We start from the raw sequence: 8176 nt of genomic DNA on the forward strand, positions 1-8176 counted from the left end.
TGTCAAACTTGAGGATATGGATGATGATGTTTGGATGGAAGTTGATGAGCTATGCTGAATATGAGAGTCAGAGTGCATGGGACTTATGGGAGAAAATTCAAGAGCTTTATGCAGAGCAGAGTCCTGCATCATAGATGTATTGGCTGAAGCAGTTAATGGACCTTCGTATGAAGGTGGGGTCATCCCTATCATCTCATTTCAGTCAATTTCATGCTATCATGAAGAATCTGTTGTCACAGGGTATTGAGTTCAACGATAACTTGTACCCATCATTTCTGCTTGGCACCCTTCCTGAATCATGGGATGTATTTTGTACTGCTATATGCACGAACAAGCTTGATGAGCTGAAAATCAAAGATGTTGAGAGTGCTTTATTGACTGAGGAAATCAACAGGAGAAATAATGATGCTTCTCGCTCTTCATATGCATTGACCGTTAGAGGTGGCATAAATGATAGGCATGATAATGATCATAAGGGCAAGGACTCTTAAAAGTCCAAGTCCAAGTCACGTGGTCGCAGTAAGTCCCGTGGACGAAAGTTTGATCTTACCTATCATTATTGTGGGAAAGCATGACATATTAGGCCATAGTGCCATAAAATGTGCAATGATAAGAGTAAGGAAAAGGGAAAAGATAAAGTATAGGAAAAGTCTTCTGAGCACAGCATAGTACTTGCAAAGTCTAGTGTGAAGATAGAAGAGGTTAATGTCACGCAGGCCACTGATTCAGATGATGATTACATACTTGCAGCTTCTTCATGCGATGCCTTACAGACTTTTGAGATACACTCTATGTATACTAGTGCTAGCTCTTGGATTCGGGTGCATCATTTCATGTGACACCCTGTAGAGATTGGTTTCATACCTATCGTACTATGTTTGGTTCTGTGTGCCTTGGTGATGACAGGTCTCTTGACATTGTGGGCATTGGAGATGTTAGGCTGTAGCTTTCTTTTGGCAGCTCTTTTGTTTTTCATGATGTACGCCATGTACCTGCGTTGACTTGCAGCCTTATGTCAGCTGGACAGCTTGATGATGCAGGGTATTTTGTGTCTTTTGGAGACTCTACATGGAAGATTACTCATGGCAGGCTTGTACTTGCAAGAGGTGCCAAGTCTGGCAACTTCTATCCCTTGTATTTGGAGCTACATTGGATCATGTTTTGTCTGTGGGTTCTATTCCCCATGTATCCTTTTGGCATGCTTGTTTGGGGCATATGTCTCTTAAAGAAATGAAAATGCTCCGTGCTTTGCAATATCTTCTGCCTTTGACTCTTCGCATTTTGATTCTTGTGATCATTGTTTGTGTGGCACGCAGATTAGAAATACGCATAAAAAGTCTGGTAAGCAACGCATGGGTGAGCCCTTGGCTCTTGTGCACTCAGATCTATGTGGGCCCATGCCTTGTCAATCACTTGGTGGGGCAAAGTACTTTGTTACTTTCATAGATGATTACTCGCGTAAGGTTTGGGCTTATCCCATAAAGAGAAAATCTGATGTCTTAGACACATTTCAGCACTGGCTTGCATTGGCAAAGAACCAGTCTGGGAAAAGGCTCAAATGCCTAAGGTCAAATAATGGGGGTGAGTATGTATCACATGCTTTTGAGCAGTTTTGTGATGAGCGGGGTATTAAGCGTCAGTTGACCGCCCCTTACATCCCACCCCAGAATGGTATGGCTGAACGCATGAATAGGACCATTCAGGAAAGGGTCCGTAGCATGCTTAGCCATGCTGGCTTACCGCAACACTTTTGGGCTGAGGTAGTTACTACTACAATGCATCTCATTAATAGGTCGCCTAGCAGTGGCATAGACTTTCAGGTTGCAGAGGAGGTATGGGCAGGCAAGCCTCCCTCTTATGATCATTTGCATGTCTTTGGATGTGAGGCATTCTGCCATATACCCAAGGACAAACGCAATAAGTTGGATCCTAAAAGTGTCAAATGCATTTTCATTGGCTATGGAGATGCAGGAGAGATGGGTTACCATCTATGGGATCTGCAGGCACGAAAAGTGATCCACAGCCATGATGTCATCTTTCATGAGGATAAAATGCATATGCAGCCTAACAAAGTGGTTGAGGTATGCAAAGTTATCTTTCAGGAGAAGCCACCTGCTCCCGTTCAGCCCACTCCACTGCTAGCTAGACAGCGTGCCGCATCACTTGATGCTCATTGCCCAGATGTTACACATGCTGATGTTAGACAGGATGTCAGTAGTAAGTAGAGCCTGGGTTGAGGCATTCTACTAGAGATAGACGACCTCCTAACTATTTTGCATCCTCTATGGATTATGTACTAGTTACAGATGCAGGAGAGCCTCTTACTTATGATGAGGCTATGCTCAGGGGTGATTATCTCTCTTAGGAGAGGGCTATGCAATCTGAGCTTGACTCATTGCATAAGAATAGGACTTGGAATTTGGTTTCCTTACCTCAGGGTAAGAAGGCTTTGTCATGCAAGTGGGTGTACAAGCTGAAAAGTACCCCTGGACACCCCAAGCCGGCATACAAGGCTCGATTGGTTGCTAAGGGTTTTAAGTAGGAGCATGGTGTTGACTTTGATGAAGTCTTTTCTCCTATGGTTAAGATGACTACCCTATGCTTAGTCTTGGCCTTGGTTGCATAGCTTGACCTGGACTTGTACCAGATGGATGTCAAGATGCATTTTCTACATGGGGACTTGCATGATGAGATCTACATGGAGCAGCCTAAGGGCTTTGCAGACCCTGGCAGCGAACACCTAATGTGCAAGCTAAAGAAGAGTCTATATGGCTTGAAGCAGGCACCTAGGGAATGGTACCATAAGTTTGATGCGTTCACGCAGTCATAGGGCTACAGCCACAGCACTATGAATCCGTGCTTGTACAGAAGAAAGGCCATGACAATTCTTTATTGATTTTGGTACTCTATGTGGCTGACATGCTTTTAGCAGGGACAGCTCATGAGGAGCTAGATGCTTTTAAGGCTCAACTCAAAAAGAGCTTTGAGATGAAAGATCTGGGACATGCCTCTCATATACTTGGTATGCCAATTACACGCGATTGATCTCAGGGACTACTCTATCTGTCATCACAGAGGGAGTACATTCATAAAGTCCTTGAGCTCTTCTGCATGTAGGATGTTAAGCGTATTGGCTGTCCATTACCTTCTCATGTGAAGGTTTCATAGGATAATTGTCTGCAGATAGATGAGCAGAGGGCTGAGATGACCAAGATTCCCTATGCATCAGTCGTGGGCAGTCTTATGTATGCCATGATAGCTACCCGTCTAGATATAGCTTTTGCAGTTGGGGTTGTGGCACGTTATATGGCTACACCTGGCAAGAAACATTGGGATGTCGTGAAGGGTATCATGAGGTACCTGAAGGGCACTATAGATATGTGTCTTTGTTATAGCAGCCAAGATACAAGAGTCATGGGGTACACTGACTCTAATTATGCAGGACATGCAGATAGTAGGAAGTTCACTTCTGGCTATGTGTTTACCTATGCTGGAGGGCTATCTCTTGGATGTCTAGGGTGCAAAAGTATACGGCCCTTTCTACTACAGAGGCCGAGTATATTGCAGCCACAGAGGCTTGCAAAGAGGCTATCTGGTTAGGCTGTTTGATTGCAGACCTTGGTCTGACAGATGCTATGCCTGCACTGCATTTGGATTCTATGAGTGCCATTCAGTTGGCCAAGAATCCAATCTTCCATCTGAAGACGAAACATATTGAGGTGAGGTATCACTTTATTCGTGAGGTCATTGAGGACATGCCTGTTGACCTTGTCAAGATTTCGACTGAGCAAAATCATGCAAACTTGCTCATGAAGAGCCTCACTAATGAGCGCTTTGCCTTCCTCAGGAGATTGATGGGCATTGGATGAGAGGACATCTTTTTCCTCATCCTATTGTACATGTGTACATGTTGTACTTTCTTTTCTTTTTTCTCTCTCTCACTAGGGCAGATTCGCCTTTAAGTGGGAGGTTGTAGGGGGTAAAGGTGCCTCCACCTAGCTGCCTGTGTATTACTACACTGACAGTATCTGCCATTGCACACTACAGGTGGCGAGTGCCCATCACAATCACTTATTCTTTATTCTTTTAGTGACAGTTTGAATAATGGAAGGCTCAGCCACACATTATGGTTGTTGGAGTCCCCATTTCTTGTCTCTCTCTTTCTTGCTCTTGCTCTCCCGCCATAGCTCTCGCATGCAAGCTTCGCACCTTTCACTAAGTAGGCATGCTAAATTAGTGTGTGCATTTTTCAAATCCCATTGATTTTATCTTACTCTCACTCGGTGGAAGTATGTTGCTCTAAAATGTATCCAGACATATGCTTATGGCTAGCACACTTTCAAAAGTTACAAGTATTGAGAAAGCATGTTTTCAAAAGCTAGAAGTATTAAGAAAACATGTTTTTAGATGTTACAAGCTCATGGCCAGCATGTTTTGAGAAGTATATGTACTGAGAAAACATTATTTTAAAGGTTCTATGGTACATATATAGCACATGATAGCATAATACTTTAGAACCACCATCATATCTTTGGAGAGGGCTGCAATAATGAAGACATTATTTATTGTGATTTTCCATGAACATTGCTTAGTTTGGAGCTTACTACTAACTAGCAAGCTTTAAAAAAAAGCAGTTATCAATCTTTCTTTGAAATCCTTCTTGAAGTGCACCTATTTCAAGTAGATATTGGGGGCATTCTTAGCTAGATCCACCTCCTCAAGCTGTAGTTCCAACATAGCCAAGGGGAAATCAATATGCCCATGACTAAGCTCCTCCATATGTAGGGTAAGAATTTCATGTTGGTTATGTTGTAGCTCAATTGATTTTGAAGTTGGGAATTGGAGCTTCTAGAAGTTGAATTAGGAGGTTGTTGTTTTGGAATCGTACATAGTTCTAGCATTCACACATAAGAGTATTGCATCATCTCTGTTCATGTGGTGAGACTCATCATTGTACAAAGTTTATTGTAAGTGAAAGGGCTCCAAACTGTGAGAGAAAAAGAGAGTTGTTAGATAGCACCATGTGGGAAAGCAAACATAGATTTATCAGTGGAAGATATCTAGATTGATCGACTATTAGCTCACCTTTCAAGATCGAGCTCTCACCTCGAGGGTGAGTTTCTCCAATAGTTGAGATAGCATCCTCTCTTATTCATGTGGATTATGTGAACTTGAATATCATTCTCAGTGTTGGTTTTCTCTATCAGCCTGCAACACATTGCCACACAATTGCTTATGATCTCAATGACTAGGATAAATCAGTTGGATGCTTTTAAATGTGTACAAGTATAGTTACATGTGTAGGAGAGAGACAAAGTATTGCAAAAGGGATAGAATTGGATGGAGAAATCTCTTACACCATACTAGGTGCTTCGTGCTGGGATTTTGTGGGTAGGCATGTGTGCATGCGGGCAAGGCCACGTGGGTGACACATGTTGCTACCAAAAGGTTGTGTGGGGGACCTTGGCACATGCGAAGCCCCTCACAAAACCTTTGGTAATAAGATACATGTAAATGTGTGGGCATGTGGGGTCATGCTCACACTCTCTCTCTGGTGAATTTTAAATAAATGTATAGAGATATCTAATCAGGCCTTTAGGCTAGCCAAGCCCCAAAAAGTTGTGCATCAAATGCATGATGCCAAAACTCTCTCTCTCACTCTCCCTCACACTCACTCTCTCTCCCCCTCCCTCCCATCGGCATGCACTATGCATGTGACTTGCCTCTCTCTCTCTCTCTCTCTCTCTCTCTCTCTCTCTCTCTCTCTCTCTCTCTCCCCCCTACCCCCATCGGCTCGCACAATGCACTTGACTTGCCTCACCAGTGCCACAAAGCTTCACTCGCTCATCTCCCCTCTATGATAGTTGCTCTTGGACTAACAACTTGCCACTGGTGAAGCTTCACCCACTCATCTCTCTCTTCACAAAAAAACTGTGATCCCATACATATGCATAAATAGTGAGAGTATCGTAGCCTAAAGTAAAGTAGGGTATACATAATTTCTCTTCTAGGAGTCCTAGATCCAATATAACTTTTTACAAATGGGTTGAAACCAAACTTTGATACATGCAAACAATTGAATCTTTTATTCAAGTGAAAGGGGTTTTCTGGTGGTAATATGTATCATTCTCTTACCATATTGCCTCACACATGAAGAAGAATAAGCATTGATTGTACTTACCTGAGATAGATAGAGGAGAGATACATTTCTACACATAAAAGAGATGTACATGTAGTGCAATAATGCGTGCACATGAGAGAGAGAGAGAGAGAGAGAGAGAGAGAGAGAGAGAGAGAGAGAGAGAGAGAGAGAGAGAGAGAGAGAGAGAGAGAGAGAGAGAGAGAGAGAGAGAGAGAGAGTCTTCACGTGCACACACACACACACACACACACACACACACACACACACACACACACACACACACACACACACACACACACACACACACACACACACACACACACACACACACACACACACACACACACACACACACACACACACACACACACACACACACACACACACACACACACACACACACACACACACACACACACACACACACACACACACACACACACACACACACACACACACACACACACACACACACACACACACACACACACACACACACACACACACACACACGCTCTCTCTCCCACATACCTAGATATATAGGCATCACAACAACAAATACAATGCAACGTCAATTTGGCCAATAGTGAAAAGAGCACACTCATACATTGATATTGGTGGGATTTTACAGATTAAGTATAGAACACATCATTTATTGCATGCGAAGCATGTTTTTTTTTTGGTGAGCAAAGGGAAGTGGTGGCATGACAGCATGACCACTTCTTCCCTTTGCTTACAAAAAATGAAAAGTGAGCGAGGTGTAGCCTCAGGAGCTTTACAAGTTTACAAAGCACACGACACACAATTAGTTAGCCTTCTAACTAGGAGTCTGTCGCCATCAAAACAAGACAATACCAAGATCAATACTGTAATGTAAGAGGAGCCCTAAGATAGTAATAGGATGGTGAAAACGTGTATTCTTATAATTTTATTTTAATTTTCGTGAAGATCCACAAGGTTCACTTTTCCCTCACTTTAAAGTAGGCTTGAGCAACTAGCTTACTAGCAACTGTGCATCACATCCTATGAATTTTACGAAATGCTAAAATGTGCTAAAGCTTGGTACCAAAGCTACCAATGTGAATGCCCTTTACTAATCATCCACAAGTTAAGAAATGTATACCTAGTAGTACGTCTAGTGTCTCTATTGGAAATTGGTTCAAAATCCTAGTTTCATTAATAGAGCTCTTAAGTTTTACAATTGGATGTTATATAGCATGAAGATACTTTAGAAAGTCATATCATCACTAAAACTACTAAAACACTTTTATGAATCCTTAAGATCTAGTTTGTGGTCAATTCTATGATAAAACCAATGTTTTATATCTATTATATAAGGATTTTTCAAATTCTTTATGGTAAAAATAAACTTACAGTAAGGGATTTATAAATTATGGTAAAAAGTCACATAAGGGTCAAGAAAATATTACAAAATAGGTTACATAGGGATATATAAAACATGCCATGCACACACGTGATATATAGGATTTATAAATAGTGATCTCCTTGGGATTCTTCCTTTTATGACCATAAATTGAGATGTATAGCTCTAGATTATAGCATCTCCTTGCTTAAAACTATGAAGTCTCTCCAACTTTTTGGCATTGGTTTAGTTTGGTTGAAACACAAGCAAAAGCATCAAAAGTTGCCCAATTATTTTCCACTGTGGGCCAAGTTGCCATCGTTTTTTGCTTTGATGACTCGAATATGGAACTCTTAGGGGCAGGATCAACTTGGATGGAAAAATTGACTATATATGCCACTTTAAATTGTCAAAGGAAAGAATCCATGTCCTTGGTTGATGAGCTAGAAAACTTAGGAAACAGAACCCATGCTTGGGCAGCCATCCAAGTATGGTTTGGGATACCACAAGGCAGAATGGATAAACCACAACTGATGTTGTTGACACAAACACGTGCCTTGCTAGCTTTAGAGGCATCAGAGGAGTGATTGGCCAACCTGTACATCCCGATATCAAAGAACAAAGTGTGAGCAGTGTTTGTGTGGTTTTGTAGAGTGGACTTTGTTAGGGCT

This window comes from Lygodium microphyllum, chromosome 24, assembly GCF_053477565.2.
Source record: "Lygodium microphyllum isolate KBCC chromosome 24, Lygodium_microphyllum_v1.1.10, whole genome shotgun sequence".
In the NCBI taxonomy this organism is placed as follows: domain Eukaryota; kingdom Viridiplantae; phylum Streptophyta; class Polypodiopsida; order Schizaeales; family Lygodiaceae; genus Lygodium; species Lygodium microphyllum.